At 38.0% G+C, this 26,642-nt stretch overlaps 1 non-coding gene and 1 pseudogene across 1 annotated transcript; both read left to right on the forward strand.

Annotated features, from left to right (window-relative positions):
* Positions 1-3,081: 3,081 nt before the first annotated feature.
* LOC111539238 lies at positions 3,082-3,952 on the forward strand (annotated as a pseudogene).
* Positions 3,953-15,594: 11,642 nt separating this feature from the next.
* LOC111539377 lies at positions 15,595-15,712 on the forward strand. Its single transcript, XR_002730653.1, has one exon. It is a non-coding gene; the product is annotated as a U5 spliceosomal RNA (small nuclear RNA).
* Positions 15,713-26,642: the final 10,930 nt, after the last annotated feature.

The following is a 26,642-nucleotide window of genomic DNA, read 5'->3' on the forward strand; positions in this document are numbered from 1 at the left end:
TCTCCCTCAAACTCTGAACTCCTACTTCCATATCCCAAATGAGCTTTTCCTCTTGCTTTTAAGACCTGGTAATCTTTCTGACTTCCTCAGCATTCATACACCCATTGTTCTGCATTCTCAGTCTCAGACAATGACACTCAACACCCCATAAAGATAGCACCAGGTGCCCCTGTACTCCCAATAGGAAGGGCAAGAGTCAGAAATCATCTATCACTGTGCTTTTTGGACACCAAAATTTACTTGCCTGGCTGTTTTTCCTACCATTAGTAGTTGAGTCCAGCTTCAAGTACCTGCCCCAAATTTTCATATCCAGGTTCTGCCCATTTAGCTCTGATAATTTCAGCCTTGGGGTATATCATGGACTAGGTCTGTAGCAGCCATATTGACTTGAGTTCAATGTTATTTATTGAGCAAGAGAATAGTCTGTAGCAACAGTTAATAATGTCTTTTTTTTTTTTTTTTTTTTGCTTTGCTAAATTTTCTGGTAGTCTCATAGATAAAAAGGCCAATGAATTGCTCAGATAAATGTAATGCTTGGTGCCACTCAGACAGTGCCTGTGAACTCAGTGAACCACACACACACACACAAAAACTCAGAGATTTTAGTGCAAAGAAACAGGGTCATGAGTTTGTCACAGAGGCTATGAAAAGGAAAACAAAAAATAATTAGCAAACAAGAACAATAAATATACGAGATGGTTCCATAGTGACAACAGCTTTTACTCTTCCACTGAGCCTTGTCTAATTCTCATTTCTTAAGGCTCCCATGAGCTAGCCAAAGGGTCTTGCTCATAGACCCAGACATGGAGATGACAATAACGTTAATTCTGTGTGTGCCAAACCTCTGTCACATCTCACAACACAAGGAAATTATAAATCATTATTGAAACCAAAGCACAAGTGACTCAGTAAAAGAAATTCATTGCTAGGCCAGATACAGTGGCCCATGCCTGCAATCCCAGCACTTTGGGAGGCCAAGGCAGGTGGATCACCTGAGGTCAAGAGTTTGAGACCAGCCTGGTCAACATGGTGAAACCTTGTCTCTAGTAAAAATACAAAAATTAGCTGGGTGTGGTGGTGGACACCTGTAATCCCAGCTACTCAGGAGGCTGAGTCAGGAGAATCACTCGATCCCAGGAGATAGAGGTGGCACTGAGCCAAGATCACACCATTGCACTCCAGCCTGGGCAACAGAAACTCCATCTCAAAAAGAAAAGAAAAGAAAAGAAATCCATTGCTAGGAAAGAGGTTGGCCTAGAAGGTTTCATGTTTAATATTTTATTATACAGCTCAAGTAATAGTGGGCCTTGATGACCATTAAACTGAGTTTCCCCACCTTATTTCTGATGTTTAAGTATGCACCCCCTGCTTCTATTCTGGAATTTCAGATCATTTTGAAAGCAGCAAGAAGAAAGTGACTCATTTATATACAAGGAATCCTCCAAAGGCTATCAGCAGATTTCACAGCAGAAACCTGGTAGGCTAGGAGAGCTTGGGATGATATATTTAAAGTGCTGACTAGGGGGTGGAGGAGGAACTTTGTCAACCAAGAATACTATACTCAATGAAACTATCTTTTAGCCATGAAAGAGAGATACTTTTCCAGACCAACAAAAACTGTGGGAATTCATTACCACCAGACCTCCCTTAAAAAAAAAGTTAAAGAACGTTTTTCAACTTGAAACAAAAGGACACTAACAACATAAAAACATATGAAAGTACAAAATTCATTGTAAGCAAAGGAGGAGAGTCAAGATGGCTGATTAGATGCAGCGAGGAAGAGTATCTCCCACTGAAAAACCAGGCCATCAAGAAGACCAGCTCAGCCCAAGCAGATCTTTAGAAGGTAGGCATTGAGAGTGGATGAAGGGAAGATGCAGAAATTAGGCTGTAGGGGGAGGAAGTTGAGAACTCTCAATGAGGTTGTCAGGCACCAGGACTCATTCCTGGCCCCCAGTGTCTCCTGGGGAAGGGATTAGTTAAATAGGCATGGAGTGGCCTACTCTCACCATGGACCTCCAGAATGCTAGCTGCAGGAGATCCCATGACCCCCACAAACATTTCAGCTAGTAGAGAGAGCTGCCTGTAGAGTTGGCACGGGGAAGGACTCCAACCTGTGTGGAGCCCAGAAAGGTTGGCATGGGAATGGCTGCAGTGGAGCATGACCAGGAGTGCCAATCCCCCAAGGCTTGCCACATTCCTCAAGAAGGTTTGGCCTTTGTTGACTTTTGGAGCTGGAGAGAGCAGAGCTCTCTTGCCCATAAGACAGAGCCACTCTGATCTGAGTGCCACCCTGTCTGCCAATCTTTCTCGAAGTCCCAGCCTGACTGTGCCCACTTGCCTGCACTGTGCCACTGGCAGTGCAGCCTCAGATGCCCAACCAGGGTGCATTGCAGTGACCACTGTCATAGCCCCTTTGCTGGCAGACCCCGCCTATCTGTAGAAGACCTTCTGTAGACTGGACCCTGTCAGTATGCACCCAAGTGAAGCCTCCTCCCACTGCTTTGCCAGCATGCATGGGTGGACTTTACCATCCCACTGCCACCAGTGCACATGCACAAACTGCTCTGCCACTACTCCGGTGAAGTGATTTTGCCAGCACTCCCATTGGAGTGTTGTTGCCAGTGAACCAGGAACACCTCAGCCCCTCTGGCACAGCAGATATTTAACACTTCACAGGCCATGGGAACAAAGCTGTGGGCCTTGTTCCAGCCCCCAGGGTTAGAGCACATGGCTCAGGAGTGCTGAGTTGAGCCTTGTCCCCCTGAAATCATCCAGAAATGAAGCCAGTCTGCTGAACCCAACTGATACCACAGGCAAATTCTCAAGGGCATCATAGAAAATAAAAGCAAAAGGCCCCATCCAAAGAATAGTAACTGTAAAGATTGAGGAAACATTTTCTCCCTTGACTGAGCCTACCGCAGCCTTTCTAAGGTTTTTACCTAGTGAAGCTGAGAGGGTCTTTAAGGAAAACCCTGCATCTGGACATGCCTTGAGGGAAGGCATCAAATCCAGAAGCATGGAACAGACAAGGGAGGCATCACAGTTTTCTACTGAAATCAGCAACTTCAAATTCTTACCATGGAAAAATCAGAGAAGACTGAAGTGGTTCTCCTTGCTTGTGATTCTTTTAATCCAGTCACCAACATGCACCTCAGGTTGTTTGAGCTGGCCAAAGACTACATGAGTGGAACAGGAAGATACAGAGTTGTCAAAGACTTAATCTCTCCTGTTGGCAATACCAGGAGAATGGACTTATTCCTGCCCATCACTAGGTCATCATGTCAAAACTTGCCACCAAGAATGCCAAATGGGTGGAAGCTGATACATGGAAAAGTCTTCAGAAGGAGCAGATAGAGATGTTAAGGTGCTTATACACCATCAGGAGAAACTGGAGGCTAGTAACTGTGATAACCAGCAGAATGTACATACACTAGAAAGGCCTGGACAAAAGAGGAAGTGGACTGAACAAAAACAGGATTCTAGTTGAAAGAAATCCCTGGAGTCCAAAACAAAAGGTATGACAAAGGTCAAGCTGTTGTGTGGGACAGATTATTGGAGTCCTTTGGTGTTCCCAATTTGTGGAAGGGAGAAGACATCACCCAAATTGTGGCAGACTATGAGTTCACATGTATGCTCAGGCTGGAAATGATGCTCAGAAATTCATCCATGAATCTGGCATGCTGTGAAAACACTGGAGCAATATTCACACAGCGAATGAATGGTTCACTAATGATATCTCATCTACAACAATCCGGAGAGCTCTCAGAAGGGGACAGAGCATTTGCTACTTGATATGAGAACTTGTCCAAGAATAAATCAAAAAGCAAAATTTGTAATTATCAAAAAGTATAATCTGTCTTCCGAGGGTGAAGACAGGAATGCTGGGATCGTTCTGGCCCCTTTGCAGAGAAACACTGCAGAAGCTAAGGTATGGGAATCTACAGCATGATGATTTGGACTTCCCTGTTGGCGATTTGAAACAATATGGGTGTGAGTAACTGGGGAAATAAATTGTGATCCTGTTGCATAAACTAAAGCTTAAAAGTTTAGTAAAAATCAGTGGTAAGTTAGAAACGGGTTTTTTTTTTTTTCTTTTTATCAGAAATTGCTAAGATTAATGTTTTCCTTAAGTTCTTTTTTTTTTTTAAGAATGTACAAATCTCTTTATCTTTAAAACAAGAGATTTAGCAGCACACTAATACCAGAAGAATTTTCAGTGAAACTAGCTACAAATAAGAAGTTAACAAGTACATCCTAGCTCTACCACATAAAAGAAACAAAGTGTGAAAAGCAAACGTTCACCTAAAATTCTAACTTTGGTTATGAAGGGAATTGACATTTTATCCATGATTGTTGCTGGGTAATCTGCAGCCAGGGTAGACAATGAAGGAATACTTACAGTGGTGATCTTATAAAATGAACCATTGATAAATCACCTTCACTTACTCCAAATAAAGGTTGAGCATATGCATGGCAGAAGAATTGCACCAATAATTAGTTCTCTGTGGCACACATCAGAATTGCTGACTAAACTTTGGCAAGACCTACCCGCCTGGAGCTCCACCTTTGGAGGTAGGGATGAGGCCCAAGCACTCATATGTTTAGAAAGATGCAGGTACCAGCTACTCAGGAGGCTGAGGCAGGAGAATCACTTGAACCTGGGAGGTGGAGGTTGCAGTGAGCCAAGATTGCGCCACTGCACTCCAGCCTGGTGACACAGCAATACTCCATCTCAAAAAAAAAAAAAAGAGACAGAGAGAAAGATGCAGATATTTCTGATGCCCCTCAGAGATAGAGAGCTGCTGCCTTACACTTTATAACCATTTACTTAGTCTTGTTATGGATCATGCTCTAGCCCTGGTCATCCGCCCTCTCTTTATCTTCAGGAACAACTTCAGTGATGACATCATGCTACCTTGAATTGAGAGAACCACAGAGAATGAGGGGTCTCATTCAGGGATTTTATAAGTCTGAATGCACTTAGCCTTTATTGGTAGTTTAATCAAAAGACCTGAGTGAGGCACAGTGGTGCATGCTCTGTAATCCCATCTGCTTTGGAGGCAGGAACAGGAGAATAGCTTGAGTATAGGAGTTTGAGACCAGCCTGGGAAAAATAGTGAGAACTTGTCTTTAAAAATCCTGGAGTTTCTGAAGAGTCCTGCTTTTTCTGTTCCAGCCCACTGTGAATCTGCCATTTGTGAGTTTAAGCAGAAAAAGGGTCTGCTTTCCTATACTTTTTCTCTTCTTTTTTTTTTTCTATGAAGTTTAACCAAAGTAGGTATTCTCAAATAGTTAGTCACAGTTTTATGTCAAAACACAAGCTTGTTACATGGTTTGCTACTGATTAAAATTTTGTGGAAATTTTACCAATTGGTAAGGAAAAAGACCAGTAATAGCTTTTTGTAGATTAGTTTTAGGGTTTATGAAAATAGTCCCATGATAGAAACAGGACTAAAAAGTTAAATTTCTAATGAAAATAGAATAATTTACCTTTTTGCAATTTCTATTTTATACTTACACCATCCCGGATGAAGGGTTTGTAACTGCTGAAGAAAAAATACTTAGAAATGTACAGTTGTATAGTCAGAGCTGAATCTATAGTTTTAAAAAGGGAAATGTTAAATAAAGTTAAGTAAACGTATGTGTTACAGTTCCCAACTTACTCTTACTAAAGCCATTGGCCAACTCTCAAATAGAGGTAGGGTGCAAAGCCTGACATGTAGCAGGTTTCAGTATCCATCCACCAAGTGAATGAAAGGTTGGAATGTCAAATCCTATGGATGAGAGTCACTTTTCTGTTCCTTAGCTTTCTGAAGTTTACAAGTTGAAGCAAGGGGCCAGGCGCAGTGGCTCACACCTGTAATCCCAGCACTTTGGGAGGCCGACGCAGGCAGATCACTTGAGGTGAGGAGTTCAAGACCAGCCTCATCAACATGGTAAAATCCCCTCTCTACCAAAAAAAGCAAAAAAAAAAGAAAAAAATAGCCAGGTGTGGTGGCAGGGGCCTATAGTCCTAGCTACTCAGGAGGCTGAGGCTGGAGTATTGCTTGAACCTGAGAGGCAGAGGTTGCAGTGAGGTCCAATTGTGCCACTGCACTCTAACCTGGGTGATAGTCAGACCTTGTCTCAAAAAAACAAGAAAAAAAAGAAAAAAAGAGTTGAAGGAACCCTGAAAAATTAGAACAATGAACTTCACAGGGAAATAAATATTAATGACTGATGTGACTTTCTTTGAGGAAGAAGAAAATATGCCATGGTTTATTACCGACCAAACCATTTCCATATTTGCTTTTGTACTGTGAATTTAGAGGAAATGTGTGATGCTGGTGTTTCGTTTCACTTGTTTGTTTGATGCTGGGGGTTTTGTGTATTGTACACTTTATCCTTACATTGTATAATTTGAATGCAACAAACAAACCTGCAGTGAAAGTCCTTCTTTGGCATCTTCATTCAGATGAATGGAGAGCATTTGTGGTAGTGTTTACCTATGTGAACAGCAGAAATTTTAGAGAGAAGTGGGTTCTCTTTGGTGATGAAGGTGTAGAGACTGAGCCATGGGGATAATTTAGGTTAAAGAATGAAGAATGCTTTTTTTTTTTTTCCCCATCTGGAGGGTCTAACCACAGAGTAGAAGGAAGCATCCCCTAGGTCAGCATGCAGGGTGGTGGGAGGGCTTTTATCTTCCTTACCCCAGCCTCTTTTTTCACTGTTCTGGAAGTCCAGAAGTTACTATAGTATTAAATAGGCTCCTTTAACATTTATTTCTGGGTGCCACAGGAAGTCCATTCCTCTGCTCTTCTCATCATTTTTACCAAAGGCCTCTTGATATAAAAATTTCACCATGGCATCACCTCAGCTGTGAGGATGTATAAACAGTGTCTACCTCTGATATCTGAACTTAGTTTACCAGTGGTGTTGTTTGAACTTCATAGTGCCAATACTTACTGAGCACTTACTGTGTACTGGGCATGTGCTACTGAGTGCCTTATATCATAAGGAAACTGAGCAAAATCAGAGGATTGGTGTAAATGGTGAAACCGGGCTTGAATCTAAGCTTTGTCTTGGGAGCCAGTATCCTTAACTTCTCCTTGTGTAAAATATTACTTTCCAAAGAGTGAAGTTTTACCCAAATCATAAAATTTTCATTTACCCTAAGTGTGTGCAAATAAAGCTTTCAACAGAAAAAAAAATTAAAGGAACATCAGCCCACTGAGAGGAGGAAAAATCAATATAAGAACTCTGGCAACTCAAGCAGCCAGACTCTCTTGTTACCTCCAAATAACTGCACTAGCTCCCTAGAAATGGCTTTTAACCAGGCTAAAATAGCTGAAATGACAGACATGGAATTCAAAATTGGAATGGCAATGAAGATCATCCAGATTCAGGAGAAAGTTGAAACCTAATTCAAAGAATCTAAGGCATACAGTAAAAGGATACAGGAGTGAAAGACAAAATAGCCCTTTAAGAAAGAACCAAGCTGATCTTATGCAGATGAAAAACTCACTCCAGAATTTTCATAATACAATTAGAAGTATTAAAAGCAGAATAGACGAAGCTAAGGAAAGAATTTCAGAGCTTGAAGACCATTTTGAATCAATTCAGTCAGTCAAAAACAAAAAGAATAAAAAATAATGAACAAAAACTTTGAGAAAGATGGGATTATGTAAAGAAACAAAACCTACAACTCATGTATACCTGAAAGAGAGGGAGAGAGAGCAAGCAACTTGGAAAACATATTTGAGGATATTGTTAATAAAAATTTCCCCCACCTCACTAGAAAGGTTGACATTCAAACTCAGAGAATTCAGAGAACCTCTGCAAGATATTGTATAAGACAACCATCCCCAAAACACAGTTATCAGGTTGTCCAAGATCAAAATGAAAGAAAAAAATATTAAAGACTGCTAGACTGAAGGGGAAGGTCACCCAAAATGGGAACACCATCAGGCTAACAACAGACCTTTCAGAAGAAACCCTACAAGCCAAAAGAAATTGAGGACCTATATTCAGCATCCTTAAAGAAAAGAAATTTCAACCAAGAATGTTATATCCAGCCAAACTAAACTTCATAAAAAAAGGAGAAATAAAATTCCTTTTAGACAAGCAAATGTTAAGGGAATTTATTACCATCTGAACTGCCTTACAGGAGGTCTTTAAAGGAATGCTAAACATGGAAACAAAAGACTGTTACCAGCAACCACAAAAACACACTTAAGTACACAGACCATTAACATTGTAAAGCAACTACACAATCAAGTCTATATAACAACCAGCTAAAAACATGAAAACAAGGGAGGTTCCAAGATGACCGAATAGGAACAGCTCCGGTCTGCAGCTCCCAGCATGAGCGACACAGAAGACGAGTGATTTCTGCATTTCCAACTGAGATACCAGGTTCATCTCGTTGGGGCTTGTCAGACAGTGGGCGCAGGCCACAGAGCAGGGCGGGGCATCACCTCACCCAGGAAGTGCAACAGGTCAGGGAATTCCCTTTCCTAGAAAAGGGAAGCCGTGACAGACAGTACCTGGAAAATCGAGACACTCCCACCCAAACATTGCTCTTTTCCAACGCTCTTAGCAAACGGCACACCAAGAGATTATATCTCGTGCCTGGCTTGGAGGGTCCCATGCCCACAGAGCCTCACTTGCTGCTAGCACAGCAGTCTGAGATTGAACTGCAAAGTGGGAATGAGGCTGGGGGAGGGGCGTCCACCATTGATGAGGCTTGAGTAGGTAAACAAAGTGGCCAGGAAGCTCGAACTGGGTAGAGCCCACCACAGCTCAAGAAGGCCTGCCTGCCTCTGTAGACTCCACCTCTGGGGGCAGGGCATACCTGAATAAAAGGCAGCAGAAACTTCTGCAGACTTAAATGTCCCTGTATGACAGCTTTAAAGACAGTAGTGCTTCTCCCAGCACAGAGTTTGAGATCTGAGAACGGACACACTGCCTCCTCAAGTGGGTCCCTGACCCCCAAGTAGCCTAATGGTGAGACACCTCCCAGTAGGGGCCGACTGACACCTTATACAGTTGGGTGCCCCTCTGAGACGAGCTTCCAGAAGAAGGATCATATAGCAATATTTGCCATTCTGCAATATTCTCTCTTCTGCAGGCTCCGCTGGTGATACCCAGGCAAACAGGGTCTGGGGTGGTCCTCCAGTAAACTCCAACAGACCTGCAGCTGAGGGTCCTGACTGTCAGAAGGAAAATTAACAAACAGAAAGGACATCCACACCAAAACCCCATCTGTACGTCACCATCATCAAAGACCAAAGGCAGATAAAACCAAAAAGATGGGGAGAAACCAGAGTAGAAAAGCTGAAAATTCTAAAAATCAGAGTGCCTCTTCTCCTGCAAAGGAACACAGCTCCTCACCAGCAACAGAACAAGCTGGACAGAGAATGACTTTGATGAGTTGAGAGAAGTAGGCTTCAGATGATCGGTAATAACAAACTTCTCTGAGCTAAAGGAGGATATTCGAACCCATCACAAAGAAGCTAAAAACCTTGAAAAAAGATTAGACGAATGTCTAACTAGAATAAACAGTGTAAATGACCTGACGGAGCTGAAAACCATGCTATAAGAACTACATGATGCATGCACAAGCTTCAGTAGCTGATGTGATCAAGTGAAAGAAAAGGTATCAGTGATTAAAGATCAAACGAATGAAATGAAGCAAGAAGTTTAGGAAAAAAAGAGTAGAAAGAAATGAACAAAGCCTCCAAGAATTATGGGACTATGTGAAAAGACCAAATCTATGTCTGATTGGTATACCTGAAAGTCACCGGGAGAATGGAACCAAGTTGGAAAACACTCTCCAGGATATTATCCAGGAGAACTTCCCCAGCCTAGCAAGGCAGGTCAACATTCAAATTCAGGAAATACAGAGAACACCACAAAGATACCCCTCGAGAGGAGCAACTCCAAGACATATAATTGTCAGATTCACCAAAGTTGAAATCAAGGGAAAAATGTTAAGGGCAGCCAGAGAGAAAGGTCAGGTTACCCACAAAGGGAAGCCCATCAGACTAACAGTGGATCTCTCAGCAGAAACTGTACAAGCCAGAACAGTGGGGTCCAATATTCAACATTCTTAAAGAAAAGAATTTTCAACCCAGAATTTCATATCTAGCCAAACTAAGCTTCATCAGTGCAGGAGAAATAAAATCCTTCACAGACAAACAAATGCTGAGAGATTTTGTCACTACCAAGCCTGCCTTACAAGAGCTCCTGAAGGAAGCACTAAACATGGAAAGGAACAACTGGTACCAGCCACTGCAAAAACATGCCAAATTGTAAAGACCTTCAATGCTTGGAAGAAACGGCATCAACTATCAAGCAAACTAACTAACTAACACCATAATGACAGGATCAAATTCACACATAACAATATTAACCTTAAATGTAAATGGACTAAATGGTCCAATTAAAAGACACAGACTGGCAAATTGGAAAAAGAGTCAAGACCCATCAGTGTGCTGTATTCAGGAGACCCATCTCACATGTGGAGACACAGATAGGCTCAAAATAAAGGGATGGAGGAAGATCTACCAAGCAAATGGAAAACAAAAGAAAAGCAGGGGTTGCAATCCTAGTCTCTGATAAAACAGACTTTAAACGAACAAAGATCAAAAGAGACAAAGAAGGCCATTACATAATGGTCAAGGGATCAATTCAACAGGAAGAGCTAACTATCCTGAATATATATGCACTCAATACAGGAGCACCCAGATTCATAAAACAAGTCCTTAGAGACCTACAAAGAGACTTAGACTACCACACAATAATAACGGGAGACTTTATCACCCCACTGTCAATATTAGACAGATCAAGGAGACAGAAAGTTAACAAGGATATCCAGGAATTGAACTCAGCTCTGCACCAAGCAAACTTAATAGACATCTACAGAACTATCCACCCCAAATCAACAGAATATACATTTTTCTCAGCACCACATCACACTTATTCCAAAATTGACCACATAGTTGGAAGTAAAGCACTCCTCAGCAAATGTAAAACAACAGAAATTACAACAAACTTACTCTCAGACCACAGTGCAATCAAACTAGAACTCAGGATTAAGAAACTCTCTGGAAACCGCTCAACTACATGGAAACTGAACAACCTGCTCCTGAATGACTAATGGGTACATAACAAAATGAAGGCAGAAATAAAGATGTTCTTTGAAACCAATGAGAACAAAGAAACAACATACCAGAATCTCTGGGACACATTTAAAGCAGTGTGTAGAGGGAAATTTATAGCACTAAATGCCCACAAGAGAAAGCAGGAAAGATCTAAAATTGACACCCTAACATCACAATTAAAAGAACTAGAGAAGCAAGAGCAAACACATTCAAAAGCTAGCAGAAGGCAAGAAATAAGTAAGATCAGAGCAGAACTGAAGGAGATAGAAACACGAAAAACCCTTCAAAAATCAATGAATCCAGGATCTTATTTTTTGAAAAGACCAACAAAATGTATAGACCACTAGCAAGACTAGTAAAGAAGAAAAGACAGAAGAATCAAGTAGACACAATAAAAAATGATAGAGGGGATATCACCACTGATCCTACAGAAATGCAAACTACCACAAGAGAATACTATAAACACCTCTACGCAAATAAACTAGAAAATCTAGAAGAATTAGATAAATTCCTGGACACATACACCCTCCCAAGACTAAACCAGGAATAAGTTGAATCCCTGAGTAGACCAATAACAGGTTCTGAAATTGAGGCAATAATTAATAGCCTACGAACCAAAAAAAGTCCAGGACCAGATGGATTCATAGCTGAATTCTACCAGAGGTACAAAGAGGAGCTGGTACCATTCCGTGTGAAACTATTCCAATCAACAGAAAAAGAGGGAATCCTCCCTAATTCATTTTATGAGGCCAACATCATCCTGACACCAAAATCTGGCAGAGACACATACACACACACACAAAACAAACAAACAAACAAACAACAACAAAAAAAAAGACAGAATTTTAGACCAATATCCCTGATGAACATCAATGCAAAAATCCTCAAAAAAATACTGGCAAACCAAATCCAGCAGCATGTCAAAAAGCTGCTATAAAGACACATGCACAGGTATGTTTATTGTGGCACTATTCAAAATAGCAAAGACTTGGAACCAACCCAAATGTACATCAATGATAGACTGGATTAAGAAAATGTGGCACATATACACCATGGAATACTATGCAGCCATAAGGAAGGATGAGTTCTTGTCCTTTGTAGGGACATGGATGCAGCTGGAAACCATCATTCTGAGCAAACTATTGCAAGGACAGAAACCAAACACCTCAAGTTCTCACTCATAGGTGGGAATTGAACAATGAGAACACTTGGACACAGGGTGGGGAACATCACACACTGGGGCCTGTGGTGGGGTAGCGGGAGGGAGGGGGAATAGCATTGGGAGATATACCTAATGTAAATGATGAGTTAACAGGTACAGCACACCTACATGGCTCATGTATACATATGTAACAAACCTGCACACTGTGCACATGTACCCTAGAACTTAAAGTATAATAAAAATAAAAAATAAAACATGAAAACATGATTACAGGATCAGATCTACACACGCTAGTACTAATCTTGAATGTAAACATGCTAAATGACCCACTTAAAAGGCACAGGGTGGCAAATTGGACAAAGAAACAAGACCTAACTGTATACTGTCTTGAAGAAACCTGTCTCGCATTCAGTGACACCCATAGGCTCAAAGTAAAGGGATAGAGAAAATCTACCAAGCAAATAGAAAACTAAAAAGAGCTGGGGTTGCTATTTTATTTCACATAAAACAGACTTTAAACCAATAATGATCAAAAAGATCAAAGAAGGGCATTTCATAATGGGAAAGGGTTCAATTCAAAAAGAAGACTTAACTATCCTAATATATATGCACCCAACACTGGAGCACCCAGATTCATAAAACAAGCTATTAGAGACCTACAAAGAGACTTAGATAACCACACGAGAATGGAGGGAGACTTCAACACCCCACTGACAGTATTAGAGAGATAATTGAGACAGAAACCTAACAATGACATTTGACACCTAAACTCAATATTTGACCAAATCCACCTAACAGACATCTACAGAGCACACTACCCAACAACAGCAGAAGATACATTCTTCTCATCTGCATATGGCACTTACTCTAAAATTGACCATATGCTCAGTCATAAAGCAATTCTCAACAAATTTTTAAAAAATCAAAATCATGCCAATCACACCCTTGGACCACAGCACAATAAAAATAGAAATTAATATAAGAAGATCTCTCAAAACCATACAATTGCATGGAAATTTAACAACCTGCTCCTGAATGACTTTTGGGTAAACAATGAAATTAAGGTAGAAATGAAGAAATTTCTTGAAACTAATGAAAAGAAAGATACAACATACCAGAATCTCTAGGATACAACTAAGTAGCATTCAGATAAAAGTTTATGTGCTAAGCACCCATATCAAAAAGCTAGAAAGATCTCAAATTAACAACCTAACATCACACCTAGAGGAATTAGAAACAGAAGAAACCAACCTCAAAATTAACCGAAGAAAACAAATAACCAACACCACAGCTGAACTTAATGAAACTGAGACCACCGGAAAAAAAAAAAAAATACAAAATATCAATAAAACCAAAATTTGTTTTTTGAAAGAATAAATAAGATTGATAGATCTCTATCTAGACTAATAAAGGAAAAGAGAAGATTCAAAAAAATGCAATCAGAAATGACAAAAGGGACACTATCACCAATCCCACAGAAATTTTTTTAATCTTCATAAACTATTGTAAGCACCTCTGAGCACACAAACTAGAAAATCTGTAAGAAACTAATAAATTCCTTGAAACATACAACCTCGCAAGATTGAACCAGGAAAAGAAATGGGAACCCTGAACAGATTAAGAATGAATCCTGACATTAAATGAGTAATAAAAAGCTTACCAACCAAAAAAAGTTCAGGACCAGACAGATGCACAGCTGAATTCTAGCAGATGTACAAAAAAGAGCTGATACCAATCCTACTGAAACTATTCCAAAAAATTGAGGCAGAGGGACTCATGCTTAACTCATTCTATGAGGCCAGCATCATTCTGATACCAAAACCTGGCAAAGACACAACAAAATAGAAAACTTTAGGTAAATATCCTTAATGAACATACATGCTAAAATCCTCAAAAAAATACTAGCAAATCAAATCCAGCAACATATCAAAACACACCATGATCAAGTAAGCTTTAGCCCCGGAAAGCAAGGTTAGTTCAACATATGCAAATCAATACATGTGATTCATCACATAAACAGAACTAAAGACAAAAACCACATGATTATCTCAACAGACACAGAAAGGCTTTCAATAAAATTCAATATCCCTTCATGTTAAAAACCCTCAAAAATTAGGCTACAAAGGAATATACTTCAAAATACTAGGAGTCATCTATGAAAACCCAAACCAATGTCATATTGAGCAGACAAAAGGTGGGAGCAGTCCCCTTGAAAACCAGAACAAGACAAGGATACTTACTCTCACCACTCCCTTTCAACATAGTACTGGAAGTTCTAGCCAGAACAATCAGGCAAGAGAAAGAAATAAAAAACATCAAAATAGGAAGAGAGGAATTCAAATTATCTCTTCACATATGACATGATTCTATACTTAGGAAACCCCGTGGTGTCTGTCCAAAAGCTTCTAGATCTGATAAACAACTTCAACAAACTTGTGGGATATAAAATCAGTGTACAAAAATCAGTAGCATTTCCACATACCAATAATGTTCAAGCTTAGAGCAAAATAAAGAACACTACTCTATTCATATTAGCCACAAAAGGAAAAAAAAAAAACTACCTAGAAATACAGCTAACCAGGCAGACAAAAGATCTTTACAACAAGAATTACAAAACACTGCTGAAAGAAATCAGAGATAACACAAACAAATGGAAGAACATTCTATGCTCATGGATAGAAGAATCAATATTGTTAATATGGTCATAATGCCCAAAGCAACTTATAGATCCAATGCTATTCCTATAACACTAACCAATGTTATTTTTCACAGCATTAGAAAAAACTACTCTAAAATATATACAGAACCTAAGAAGAGTTCAAATACTCAAAACAATCTTTAGGGGGAAAAAAGCCAGAGGCATGACACTACCCAGCTTCAAACTATACTACAAGGCTATAGTAACCAAAGCATCATGGTACTGGTACAAAAACAGACACATAGACCAATGGAATAGATCAGAGAGCCCTGAAATAAAGCTGCACAACTACAATCATCTGATCGTCAACAAAGTCGACAAAAACAAGCAATGAGGAAAGGATTCCCTATTCAATACACGATCCTTGAATAACATATGCAGAAGATTAAAATTGGACCCCTTTATTTCACTATGTACAAAATCAACTCAAGATGGATTAAAGACTCAAATGTAAAACCTAAAACTATAAAAACCCTTGAAGAAAACATAGGAAATACCATTCTGGACATAAGAACTGGCAAAGATTTCATAACAAATACACCAAAAGTGATTGCAACAAAAACAAAAACTGACAAGTGAGGAAATTATCATTATGGTTTCTCTTCACAACAAATAAATCTTTTGCCTTTTATTAAAGATTTCCACAAAGAGGAACAGATGTGAGTTAGTAAGCAAATTTTTTAAAGTCCTGCTTTGAGCAGGGCCAAGTAAATTAAAAAAAAAAAAAAAAAAAAAAAACCACTATTAACAGAGTAAACAAACAACATAAAGAATGGGGAAAATATTTGCGAACTGTGCATCTGATAAGGGTCTAATATCTAGAATCTGTAAGTCACTTAAACAAATCAACAAACAACCCCAATAAAAAGTGAGTAAAGGACATGAACACAAACACACACTTCTCAAAAGAAGACATAAGCACAGCCAACAAGACATATAAAATATGCTCAACATCAGTAATAATTAGAGAAATGCAAATCAAAACCACAATTACATAGCTTCTCACACCAGTCAGAATGGCTACTACTAAAAAGTCAAAAAGCAACAGATGCTGGCAAGATTGCAAAGAAAATTATCTGTGCACAAAATCCCCATGACATGCAACTTACTCATGTAACAAAGATGTACATGTACCCACTAAACCTAAAAGTTAGACATAAATAAATAAAATAAAACTCATTGTAAAGTTAAGAATATAATCACATCAAGAATGTTCTCATTCTGTATTGGACATGTGTAAATTATTTTTAATTAAATTAAATGACAAAAGTGTTAAGAAGAAGTATAGCTATAATAATTTGTTAATGGATACAAAATATAAAAAGATGTAAATTATGACATCAGTGACATGAAACACAGGGAAAAGAAAAATAAATTGTAGAGTTTTTTTTTTTTTTTTTTTGAGACGGAGTCTCGCTCTGTCGCCCAGGTTGGAGTGCAGTGGCCGGATCTCAGCTCACTGCAAGCTCCGCCTCCCAGGTTCACGCCATTCTCCTGCCTCAGCCTCCCAAGTAGCTGGGACTACAGGTGCCCGCCAACTAGCCCGGCTAGTTTTTTTTTGTATTTTTTAGTAGAGACGGAGTTTCACCGTGTTCGCCAGGATGGTCTCGATCTCCTGACCTCGTGATCCGCCCATCTCCGCCTCCCAAAGTGCTGGGATTAAGTGTAGAGTTTTTAAATGTAATTGAACTTATCAGTATAAAATAGACTATAACTATAAAATATTTTCTGTAAACCCCACAGAAACTACAAAAAGAAAACCTGTAGAAAACACACTCAAAGAAAAAGGAATCAAAGCATACAATTACAAAATAAAAAGTTAAATCACGAGAAGAGGCCAATAAAGGAAGAAAGAAACAGAGGAATGGCTATCAGAAAACAATTAACAAGACAGCAGTAGTAAGTCCTTACCCATCAATAATTACTTTAAATGTAAATGGATTATTTCTCCAATCAAAAGGCATAGACTGGCTGAACAGATGAGAAAGCAGTATTCAACTATGTATGTTGCCTACAAGAAACACTTTAGCTTTAAGAGTACACACAAGCTGAAAGTGAAGGAATGGGAAGAGACATCTCATTCAAATAGTAACTAAAAGAGAGCAAGCGTGTGACTATACTTAGATAAAATAGACTTTAAGTCCAAAACATTCACTTGATACAAAGGAGGTCATTATATAATGATAAAAGAGTCACTTTATCAAGAGGATATAACAGTTGTAAGTATGCATGCACCCAATATTGTAGCACCTAAATATATTAAGCAAATATTAGCAGAATGTAAGGGGAAAGTAGATAGCAATATAATAATAGTAGGGAACTTCAGTACCCTCTGTCAATATCAGATAAATCATCCAGAGAAAAAAGTCAATACGAAAACAGAGGATTTGAATAAAACTATAGACAACATCGACCTAACAGACAAATACAGAGTATTCCTTTAAACAACAGTAGACTACACATTTTTTGCAGACCTTGTGTTAGGCCACAAAACCTGTCTGAACAAATTTTTAAAAATGAAAATCATATCAAATATGTTTTCTGACCACAATAATGTGAACTAAAATTCAGTGATGGGAGAAAATTTGGAACATTCACAAATCTTTGAGTATGTGGAAATTAAACAACACACTCATAAATGACCAATAATTCAACAAGGAAATCAAGAAAGCAATCAAAAAATATTTTGGGACAAATAAAATTGGAAAGACACCATAAACTTTAGGGGATGCAGTAAAAGCAGTTTAAAGAGGAAAGTTTACAGAAATAGTGCCTACAATAAGGAAAAGGAAAGCTCTCAAATGAGAAAACCTAAAATTACATTTCACAGAATGAAAAAGAACAAACAGCCTAGAGTTATTAGAAAAAAAAGGGAAGAATGAAGATCAAACAGAAATAAATAAGAAATGAAACTAAGAATTGTTTTCTTGAAAAAGTAAGCAAAAATGACAAATGTTTAGCAAGATTAAAAAAAAGAGGTAAGACTCATATAAATAAAATTATAAATGAAAGAGAAGACATTACAACTGATGCCACATAAATACAAAGGATACAAGAGACTACTATGAGCAATTATACACCACCAAATTGGATAACCTAGAGAAATGGATAGATTCCTTGAAACATAAAACCTGCCAAGACTGAATCATGAGGAAATATATAATCTAAATAGATCAATAACGAGTGAGAATATTGAATCAGTAGTGTAAAACCTCCCCACCCCCACAAAAAAAAATGAGAAACTGAGTCTGTCACTAATGAATTCTACCAAGCGTTTAAAGAACAACTAATGCCAATCTTTCTCAAACTCTTCCAAAAAATTGAAGCAAAGGAATTCTTCTCATTTTACAAGCCCAGCTTTACCCTGATACCAAAGGACACTATGATAAAAGAAAATTACAGGCCAATAACTTTGATGAACATAGATACAAAAATGGTCAACAAAATACTACCAAACTGAAATTACCAGCACATTTAAGGGTTCATACACCATGATTGAGTGGGATTTATTCCTGAGATGTAAGGATAGTTCAACATACACAAATCTATAAATGTGAAACACCACACTAACAGAACGAAGAATAAAAATGATATGATCATTTCAATAGATGCAGAAAAAGCATTTGACAAAATTCAACATCCTTCCACAATAAGAACTCTTAACAAATTAAGTATACCAGGAAAGCACTTTGACATAATAAAAACTATATGAGACGAGACCATAAACTACATGTGACAATCCCATAGCCAACATCATACTCAATGGTGAAAAGCTAAATATTTTCTCTTTAAGATCAGAAACAAGAGAAGGATATATATTCTGACCACTTTTATTCAATATAGTACTGGAAGTCCTAGCTAGAACAATCAGGAAAAAACAGAAAAGAAAGAGAACAAAAGAAGAAAAAGAGGGGAGGGAAGGGAAGGGGAGGGGAGGGGAGGGGCGGGAAAAAAAAAAAGAAAAGACATCCACTGGGAAAGAAGTAAAATTATCTCTGTGCACAGATGACCAGATTTTATAAATATAAAACCCTAAAGACCCCACCAAAAAAATAGTTAGAACTTATAAACAAATTCAGTAAAAGTGCAGGATACAAAGTCAATGTGCAAAAACCAGTAGCATTTCTATATACTCACAATGAACTGTCCCAGAAAAGAAATTAAGAAAAAGTTTATTGATATTGACCTGGGAAATGATTTTTTTTAAATATATAACCCTAAAAGCACAGGAGACAAAAGCAAAATTATATAAATATGATTACATCAAATTTAGAAGCTTCTTCACAGGAAAGAAAAAAACAGATTAAAAAGACAACCTATGGAAGGGGGAAATGATATTTTCAAACCATACATTTGATAAAGAGTTAATATCCAAAATATATTAGGAACTCAAGCAACTCAATAGCAAAAAGACAAATAACCTAATTAAGGAATGAGCAAAGGACCTGATAGACATTTCTCAAAAGAAGACATATAAATGGTCATTTATGGATATATGAAAAAGTGTTCCATATCACTACTCAACAGGGAAATGCAAATCAAAAGGGCAATGAGATAACATCTCACATCTGTTAGAATGGCTATTATCAAAAAAACAAGATCTAAGTGTTGGCCAGGACATGGAGAATGGGAAACTCTTACCCACTGTTGGTGGGAATGTATAATAAATTGGTGCAGCCATTTTGAAAAACAGTACAGAGTTTTTTCCTCAAAAAACTAAAAATAAAACTACCCTATGATCCACCAATCCTACTTCTGGGTATATATTCAAAGGAAATAAAATCAGTACCTTCAAGAAATAGCAGCACAATCTTGTTCATTGTAGCATTATTCACAATACTCAAAATGTAGAATCAACCTGAATATTTATCAATGGATGAATGATTAAAGAAAATGTAGCAAATACACACACACACACACACACACACACACACACATTTATATATAGCAGAAAACTATTCAGCTTTAACAAAGAAGAAAATCTGTCAGTTGTGATCACATGGATGAACCTGAAGGATATTATGCTAAACAAAATAACCCAAGCACAAAGACAAATACTACGTGATCATACTTCTGTATGGAATCTAAAAATGTCAAATCACAGAAGCAAAGAATAATATGGTGGTTGCCAGGGACTGGGAGTAGGGAAAATGGGGAGATATTGGTCAAAGGGAACAAGGTATGCAGAATTACTAAGTTCTAGAAATCTAATGTACAGCATGGAGACTACAGTTAATAATACTGTATTATAAAATTAAAATTTCCTAGGACAGTAAATCTTAAATAGGTAAGAAAAGAAAAGAAAAGAAAAGGCATCCAATTGCGAAAGGAAGAAGTATTCCCATCACAAAAATAAAAAAGTACTATGTGAGGAGAGAGAAATGTTAATTAGTCTGATTGTGGCAATCATTTCACAATGTATATGTATGTAAAAACATCATGTTGTACGTCTTCGATACATTTGTTAAAATGTTTTTATGGAGGTAAAATATACTTACAAAATTTTACCATCTTAAACACTTATTTAAATATATACAATTATTTGTCAACTATACCTCAGTAAAACTGATATAAATAAATAAATAAGGTTTTGAGCTTGTGATTTTCTTTCTCCAAATTCTGCAGTTAAGGAAGAACCAGTCATCACATCCACACTACTCTTTATGCACCATAAAGTTCTATTAGTACAAGAACTTGGTGATTTCAAGCCTTACCTTCTGTAGACACTTAACTTTAGGTAGGGGAAGGTGATAATTTAAGCAACTGTTTTGTCGTTGCATGACATGGACAATCATGATCGAAAGCTAATCAGATCAAATAACTAATTGGAGATTCCCACTTTAAATGTTCTGTTCCCTTGGGGACGCTTCTAGTCGAGAAACCTATTTCAATCAGACTTCCATCAGAAAAACAGAAGCCATTTAATGTACCTGGGATATAAAAAATTTAATATCAGAATTATGGGTTTGTGTGATCTTTGGAAAAGCTACAGGAGCAGAGGTCAGGGAAGCCAGCACTGATGATATTAGACTCAAGCATCAATGTGGGTGACTCTTAAAACTTGCCAGGAAACTGCTAAGAAGTTTGCACTGTCAGCCTGCAGCAGTGATGAGATGATCCTTAAGAGCTTACTGAAAAGCCACAGTGAATCTCACCTTTGCCCTCGCATCTGGCACAATTGTGTCCTGAGAATAATGGCTTCTCCTTTTTCACCTTCTAAACGACATGTGAGTTATTCTTATTGGAAAAAAGAATCTTACCTAGAACTACGAAGGGAAAGGATTCTGGGACCTGTAACTTCTAGTTGTTTCTGCAATGCACATAAAACTTAGAAGGGCATGATGAAGATGTCTAATTGACAACAGATAATATATAGCAATTATCTAAAGAAATAAATCATTAATGATAGTGTTTCAAGCATTGGTCTGCAGATTACAAGTATCATATTTGGGGATAGAATTTCTTTAGGAATGCCTAACTTACAACATGAAGACAAATGATTATCCTTCCTTGTCCAACACCTATTCTGGTTCTGCCTTATGAGAAATTTAAAGAAAACAATTCACAATATAAATTTCTGTAGATTTTCTGAGGTAGCTCTTCAATATGTCCACATCTTTCCATCTCTACTGCAACAACTCTAAGCTAGGTAGCTGTTATTTCTCCCTAGAAAATTGTCCTACCTTTTTTCAGCTATTTGTGTCCAATCTGATCTTTGCAAAGTAAAATTAGATAACGACACTTCCCTCCTTAAAATCTTCCACCTGCTTCTGCACCCTACCCTGAGTTTCTTCCATACTAAACTCCCCTTCAGTTTTTTAGTTGTGCCATATTTTCCCTTCTCAAACATCCTTTTGTTCAGTATACCCTTTCCTCTTCCCCACTCTTTACCCAAGTTTCTTCTGTTCTTCCTTTGGACAAGTTTTAACTTAAATGCCATTTGTAGGGGGAGCCTTTCCTAGTCTTCACTATGCTCTGCTATTTTCTTTGTTCCTTTAGCTGAAGGATTTTTCTAGAGCCTGAGCAAATGGCTGCTCTTAGTCCAGCCCTTTGCATTGCTTACCTTATTTATCTTGACACTGAAATAATGGAAGCAGAAAATGAGCTAGAATAACAACAACAAACAAACAAACAAACAGTCCTCCCTGAGGGGTTAGGCCAGGCTAGCAATAGTTAACAAGGCTTCACCTCTGCTTTTGATTGGGGCATGAGATGCTTTCAAGACATCTCACTGAACATCTTCATGGGAGGAAAACCAAGATGAGAGAGAAATTTAGACTGACCGAAAAGAAGTTTGAGGACAACAGACCTTTAAAAATTGTTCTCTTCCTCTTGATAGTGTGACTAATTGCATTTCCACCACCCAGTAGAAACAGTGAAATTAGCACGGTATCCCACATACTGTAGGCCGTCAAAAACACTTGTTGAATAAATGAATAAATGAGGAAATGGATGAATAATTGAATGAGGAAAGAACCTTTTCCTCTTGAATTCCTGTTAGAGTTTACGTTGTTTGGCTATCAGTCACCTGCTGAAATGATCAGTGTCTGCTGATGTCTCATGAGATTCATGCCCTGGGTGGTGTGTGTGTGTGTGTGTGTGTGTGTGTGTGTGTGTGTGTGTGTGTGTCAGGCTTCATACTTGTAGCACAACCCTGCTTTCTTTTATGGTACCTTTTCTGCAACCATTTGAACACATATTTCTATTAAGCTTCTTAAGATCAGTACTTTGTCTCTACTGCTTTGCAGAGAGGCACATGGTAAGTATTCATAAAGCCTTGTTGAATTAAAAGATAATTGTTATAAAAAAGATACAATACTTTTTACATATTCTCTATGAAATATGTAATTTGTATGTACAGAAGTATAAACCACACGTATTTTTACAATGTTCCAAAGAAAAGAATTACTGGCAATATAATTTCAGGTGTATCTATTTATAAAACAGGCTTATTTTATAATTGTTTTTTACTACTGTAATGGGAAAGTCTGTATCAAATCAACCTTTTAAAAAAAATGGTTTTCACAGGTAGAGATAATATTTATATAGTTGCTTTTGTTTTAGAAAAAAGAGTTGCCGAATGTAACGTCTAGAGCTAGCCATAGGCCTAATGAAACATTCCTATGCCACAACAGAGAACTCCTTTACAGTGAAGAGAAAGTTGATGTCTTTCATGGTGTGTTTTCCTCCTTTACACAATCCCAGGCAAATGTTGCCAATTTCTGGCTCTGGAATTCTGTGTTTATGCTTTAAGTCTGGTTGCTGTCTTTTGTTTTTCCAGATTGACTACAACAAATTGGATTAGGCCTTCCCTTACCAACTGTAATTACATTCAGCCCTGCCTCCCTTAAATGATTCCTGGGAGATTTGATTGGAATTTGGAGCATCCCAAATGTTACTATCACATATTTTCTGACAATCTTTAGGTTTACAACCACAGATGACAAATCTCATTCATGATGTGTGTTTTGGATATCTAAGGGTAAAAGAAATTTCCTGGTTCACAGATTCTTGGTGAGCGTGGGGCTTACAGTATGCCACAGGCATGGCCAACATCTTTTAATAGAAGCACATGCACAGCTATTATGTCGGCATGCAATCTCCATTTGGAAGATTGCAACGGGAGAATCTCCCTGTTTACTTTTAGAATGGCAAAATGAAGACTGATATTTCTTGGAAGTGAAGAATCTAAAGTAGCAAAGCCAACACAATGATATTTTATTATCCAAAGCATTTCGATTCTCACTCTTTCTCAAATTAGCAGCATAGCACATAGTAGCAAAACGTAATCTTTGGGGTGTTAGGCATTTCTTGTCACCCAAGATAAAGGGTCACAACAGATACAGGCTATTTGGCCTTTTAGTAAAAATTGACTCTAAGCAGACTGCTTAGTAGGGCTACTCTTTGCCTCTATTTTTATACCTTCTCTGAAAGTCTTGATAGCTAGGAATGAATTGGTTGGGCATGATCCAGGATCCCCCCAACGATAATTTTAGACTGTCAAGGCAGATCATATTTGGGAAGAGTTAAACACAACTCACTGCAACATTAATTCCATTTGAGAAGTAAATATTCCCAAGGGCACATGAGGACATGTCCTGCACAGTCTGGCTTTCAGAGGTGCCACAGGGCACAGCTCCATCTTGGCATGTGGGGCCCAACACTCTCCTGCAGAAGCAGTGAGAGGCAGTGACCTCAGGAAGACCTTAATAGCAGAAGTAGTGAAAACACTGAACATTACAGCTGGGTGGCTTGTGACAATATTGTCTCTTATGGTAAATGTAGAAACAAACTTTGTAATTGGGAAATTGAACTTTGAAATGATTCTTCTATTAATTATTCTTCTAGCTTATATGTGAGTTTTTAAGTAATCAATGGGCACTTAAGCATAAAGTCATTATTTTTAATAGGACCATTAGTGTATTTTTTTACAAAAGGGTGCTTATTGAATCTATTGCCTATGAATAAAAATGTCAGATTTCATTATGACTATTCTCTAGTAAAGTTTTATGAGTACATTGTATTCCATAGTGTATGTAGCAATGCTATTTTGTAAATCATGTCATTATTTCGCTCTCTCATTTTTATATATTTATTTCATGTATTATATATATATATATATATATGGTTAATGCATTTTTCAAATATTTCTGATTCAGTGAGCATTAAACTTATCTCAATTTATTCATACTATTTAAGGCCTTTCAAGCCATACATTACTTTTTTACATTTAATGTTGAAAATATTAGCCTCATAATACATTAATTCTGACTTTATCCTTTTAATCTATATTCCAGTCATCTCAATTGATTTTTTTGAAGATGCACAACAAAAAAGTCACTTCTTTTTGCAAGCAACTCATTACCAGATGCTGCGGATATAGTGATGTTCTGCTTCTGAAAATAGCACAAATAAAGACCAACTACAAACTACAGACACACCAAATGTGATACTAACAAATTCCAAATACGTACAGATTACTACATGTGAATGCTAATCACCTAATACAAAGCCAGTGTTATAAGAGTCCCACAAAGCACCTTGGAGTGACACAAAGAAGTTACAGCAAAGAATGTTTTGATCTACTTTGCAGATTTTCTCATTTCTTCCATTAAAAAGATATTAGCTATTCTTATCCCATTGGATAAAACGCAAAACTTGAAGACAAAAGCTTTAATTAGCTTGTTGCCAACTAAAAGAGTTATAAGGGTGGGGGAGGAGGTTGACAGAGTTTCACTTTGTATCTAACCTATGTTCACTCTGGAATTCCTGCATATCATGGCCTCTCTATAGGATTGAGTATTTCTAGAATTTGTATGCAGTGCATGAGCTCCCAAAAAATCAACTGGGAAAAACCTTCCCCAAAGGAGAGAGTAAGGTACCTAAATTTGGGACAATTATGATATCCAGGTATACCTAAGAGGACATGATTTTCTGCCCAACATGATACCTGTCAGTTAGTTTGTCCTTCAGCCTGGGCCAATGGAATCATGCGAGTCACAGAAAAAAGACAGCTGAAACTGCAACTTTCTTCATGAAAACTGCACCAGATTATACAGCATTACAAGACAGGACTGCTTTAGCATCCTTGTCATGTAATTTGTTTTAAAGCACAAAGATAGGTAGAATTTTCCCTTTCATCAGTGGGCATGTTTAAAGGACACCATCTCCTTATTCACATCAGAAGTACTTTTGAACTTAAGCATGGTGTTTGGCCACATTAGAATTCAATGAGTCATTGATACAGTACAACTTTGACATCAGTGGCAGGCATCTGAGCTGTGAAATACCCTTGTTAGGTATCACAGATACAAAAGGAGGTGAAAACAGCAGAAAGTCAAAGCAGTGGAAGAGAACAATCATAGGCACATGATGGCTGAAGGTACTGTGTTTCTAGCACGTGTGAAATAACAGTCTTGCACCTTCTCTTTTGGAAGATTCTAAAAAGAAGAAAAAAAAACTGCCAAGAATTCACCTTGCATTAAAGACACCACTCCCAAAAGACAACACCTAGAAGTATTTATTGTACAGTTGTTGTGACCATATTTATTACTCCTAACTTGTTATGGTAGGAGAATTGTAGATACAGGTAATACACAAAAGAGGGAGATCATAGGCATGTGCACAGATCACATGAAAGGAGGTTGGCGCTACCTCCAAAAGCCAACTAGGCAAACTTCCAGGAAGCCAGAGCTCAAGCCAAATTTTCCAGTATAAACCACATACCAAAAGAGAAGCCTGATTAGGACTGAGTAGCTCCACCAGGACAAAATAGTCAATGAGCCAAAAACAAAGACTAAAAAAGTGTTTAAGGGACAATACCTGCTCACAGAGTCACAGTCAGTCTCCCACCAGAAAGAAAGGAGAGGATCTGAGCATAGCTGCACCAAAAACAGACAATAAATAGTACCTGGGGTGAGGAATGTTTCCCAAGGATGGAAAAGCTAAGTCAGGAACGTAGTGAAGCAAGAAAAAGGAGCAGAAATCGTCAATAATTGAAGTAGTTGAAGCTAGATGAGATTGAGACAAAAAATTTAAGCCAATAAATTAATAAAAATTTACTCAGTACCTCAGCACTCAATGTGAAGTCAGAGCTATTGATATGTAATCAATGCAGCAACTAGGGTACTGCCAC

The sequence above is a fragment of the Piliocolobus tephrosceles genome, chromosome 1, assembly GCF_002776525.5.
Source record: "Piliocolobus tephrosceles isolate RC106 chromosome 1, ASM277652v3, whole genome shotgun sequence".
Classification (NCBI taxonomy): domain Eukaryota; kingdom Metazoa; phylum Chordata; class Mammalia; order Primates; family Cercopithecidae; genus Piliocolobus; species Piliocolobus tephrosceles.